Source organism: Oryzias melastigma, linkage group LG15 (assembly GCF_002922805.2).
Source record: "Oryzias melastigma strain HK-1 linkage group LG15, ASM292280v2, whole genome shotgun sequence".
Classification (NCBI taxonomy): Eukaryota; Metazoa; Chordata; class Actinopteri; order Beloniformes; family Adrianichthyidae; genus Oryzias; species Oryzias melastigma.
The window spans coordinates 21,128,364-21,132,233 of record NC_050526.1 but is presented as its reverse complement, the minus strand read 5'-3'; the positions used below and the strand labels follow the sequence as shown (position 1 = coordinate 21,132,233).

General features: G+C 37.4%; 1 long non-coding RNA gene across 1 annotated transcript in view; it reads left to right on the top strand.

Annotated features, from left to right (window-relative positions):
- LOC112161387 overlaps positions 1 to 3,870 on the top strand; it is a 59,009-nt gene that overhangs the window by 21,360 nt on the left and 33,779 nt on the right. The gene's annotated exons all lie outside the window — the stretch shown is intronic.

Below are 3,870 nucleotides of genomic sequence, written 5' to 3'. Positions count from 1 at the left end.
GGGGGGGTGGAATCTGATTTCCTCGTTTCCTGTATGCACAGACAAACACACTTGGGGGGTTACAGAGTTGATTCTGCTTTATGGTGTGGCCACCCTTTGATTCGCCGCTCAATGAAACTTGTGACTGTTTTAATTAAGGGGAAAGAACACGGACAGTGAGGCAGGCGGAACTCCTCCGCCAGACACAGAAAGGTTGCTAAGGCTTTTCTTGCTGGCCTCCTTTTGTCAGACTGACCAGTCATTTCTACGCCTCTTCTTTCCATTCTTAAGTGTGCCGTAGCACGAGATCTGGCAGAGAAAACTTGTTTAAGGCTGTGGCAGGTATAAAAACTAGGGCCGGCAATCGATTAAAAAAAATTAATCGCGAACCTGGAAAAATTTAATTGCGATTAATCGCTATAATTTTTTTTAAGTCTCAGTGTTTGCTGACCACTTGTTGTCGGCGAATAATCACAATATGAAATCACACACAAAAATCTACATTTAGAACATTATTTTTAATTACTGCTGTCAATCAGTTACAAAAAAAATCGGATTAATCGCACTTTGTGTTGGGATTAATCACGATTAATGACAAGGTTTTACCAGGAAAAACGTATTTGTACAATATGGCACCGGACCTTGGATCAAATAGTCTGGTTTTTATGAAAAAGTGATCTAAACCATAAAAATAGCAGAATAAAGTACAAAAAACCGATTGAATATTTATTTTTCTTTGTAAGTGACCATGATATAAGTGGGATAATACCTGACGAAACCTGAACCGCCTAGTTAAAGCGAAGGTGTTTCTTCAATTAATTTGTGCTAATAAATATTAACACGTTAATTATGTTTGAACAATCACATGCGTTAGCGCGTTAATGTTCAGAGCCCTAGTAAATACACATTTCCATCTTTTGTTTCTTTCTGAGACGGTGCTCTACAGGGCATTCACATAGAACCACTTTGATTCTTTATGGTGATTTGGAACCATAGTATTTTCTTATTCATACTCCCATCTTTGGTCATTCAAAACACCAACCTGTGACCTCCCATTCTGGTCACTGCGGTACAGTTCTCTGTTGTCTCAGGGTTTTGACAGATGCTTCACTGAGGTTTGTGGACAAGTCCTCTCTTCCTCTGAGGATCAATGTCTGTCCTGTTGCCTCGCCAATCTGATGTTTATCTGCAGGTGATCAATCACACGGCTGACAGCAGGAAGGTTAGAGTTACCGTCTTCACAGCCTCTGATTGGGCGGCTATAAATTGAACTCAGAGGACATCTAAAAAAAAACACAACATAAGGGGAAACAATTAGGTTTATAAATTATTAATTTGATGGACGATCAAAAATCTTGTGCGGATCTAGAAATAATAAATACTTAAATCAGATTGAAGAATGAATGAATTAAAAATAGGAGATAATTTAAAGTTTTTTGGAGTAAAGTTTATGAAAAGTGTCATGATTGATGATTGAGTATCGGTAAAAGGGCCCGACTGAGACGTATTTTTGCTAATGCAGGTGTCAGTAATCCTCCTTAGCCTCTTCAAATGATGTTTTTAGCCTGGGGAAATCCTTGACCAGGTTCTTCCCTCACCGCATAGACATGGTGTAATCTCTCAATTCTTGACACAGCAAATAAACACAGCACAGAAGGGAACTTTATCTCTCATTTCCTTCCACATTGTCTCCGTGACAACTTCCATGGGAACCTCACCTGCGGGAGAAAAGAGGAGACACGAACCCGAAGGGGCCGTGGCAAAGGACTGAAGGTTAAGTGCATGTACTAATTCTCACAAAAAGGAACTTAACACCAAATATATGACTCTGCAAACACTTCCTCTTGACCTTCCGCCTGGCTACCATTTCTGTCTCAAAAGAGCAAAATTGGCGTGTTATCCTGTTACACGGCATTGGAAGATAAATGGGGAGGTCTTTTGTGCTCGTGATGTCACTCATTTTACTGTAGCTACCTAATTGGGGGTTAATGCGTTGTGCCTTCGCTCATAAATTATGCTCCGAGATAACTGAAATCCCACTATAACGCCCCGCTTCCCTTTTCATTGGGACTGGACACCTCCTTGTCAGGAAATAATCTTCAGGGGGTGTCTTGGTTGACTTCATGCTCCGCATCAGCACACAGCCTAGATAAGCACGGAAAGACGTAGTGGCGAGCTGGACCCCCTTCAGACGTCCACAGCTGCTGGACTCAAACATTAAAAGTGGGTCAGCAAGTTTAAAAGAGAGAACTGTGTTAACTGTAAGTACGTCTTCAGACATCTGAAGGGGAATTTTACTCTAGAATGCATTAGATCTGACTAATTATAGCTATCACAAGCTGTCAATATTAACTAAGAAATAAAATAAACTAAGTGCATTTGCGTTTCAGACCACCTAAAAATTCCCCTTACTGGTATCAAAATACCTAATTAAGCCTTAAAATAAAATAGAATTTAAAAATATAAAGAAATGTAAATATTAATAAAGATATGTAATTAAAATGAATTATACATAAGAAAAATAATGCAGGAATTCACAAAAGTAGAAAAATTTAAAAATATTACTGCATTAGTGATGAACGCAGATGTTTTAAATTTTTTTTTTATTGGTTTCCTTCCGATTTATTATTGTTATCATGAACTTGGTGCGTCCCAAAGACTTTTTATTGTAAATATTTAAATATTGATGTAAGAAGATGTTTTTATCTGATAGCTCTGTTGTGCTGTTTCTGTATTGATGATGCGTAACTCAGGTCGTTGTTATAAATGAGAAATTGTTCTCAATCGTCCCACCTGGATAAATAAAAGTTCAACAATACATACAATAATAAATCTTGCAATTCTGAACCCAAATCAACAAAAAGGTAAAGTGTGAAGTTGTTTGAAAGTACAGTGACAAAATCATTTAAATTGATGCTTTTGCTCATGTATTTTGCTTTTCTCTCCAAGTAGAAAGACCCGTTGCAATGATAATATAGATGATTTACTCAATAACTAATAATAACAATGTAATGATGGGGATTCTTTTCTGCTTTGAAAGCTATTTTCTCTTCCACCCCTGAGGGGCAGCAGAGGTCTGCAGGAACTTCCTCATGTTTGAGCTGAGATAAGTGGTGACTTTCACATAACTGTGACTAAGAATCTAAATAAATTAACAACTAGAATTTAAAAATGTGTGTAATTAGTGAAAAGTTTTATTATTTCAAGGATTTTTTTTTAATTTACTAAACTGCGTTTAAGAGCATTGATGAACACAGGAGTCATTCAGAAAGGCTTCGTCTTTCAGCAGAAAGGTTGATATGCTGAGACAGTGCTTCTGGGTGGGCTCCACTGCAGAAGTTGAGTGAGGTTGGTTTAAGGCTATCATGTGAAATGCCTGTTATCCACAAGAAGAAATTAAAAGTGTGGAAAAAAAGGGGGTTGATATTAAATGGAAAAAAAAAATGTGACTGTGACAGTTCAGGTGGGTTATGAGAGGAATTATAAAGAAAGCAGATCTTTTGAGGAGAGGGAGTTTTTGCTAAAGTTCTCTGCAGGGCCAGAAAACACAGATGAAAGAAGGAAATCTCTCCTTCTGCTGTCAGCAGCTTTTAATGTTAATGGTGGAGCAGCTTGAACTTTATAGCTAAAACTTCTGGCTGATTAGATAAACCGAATGTACTGCCGTTATTATTTTGTTGTTGATAATATTTTTACAATTAAAAAAAAAAAAAATCTGAGGAGTGTTCACTTAACCTGAAAGTGTATGAAATCTGTATTTATCTGGAGTACAAGAGAGGTTCCATGTAGTCTATAGTAATCTTTAGCCTTTACACAGCACTGTAATTGAATCAAGCCATGATCTTTCATCCCCGTAGTTATTTTAAGACAGGAATGACACAACAAAAAATT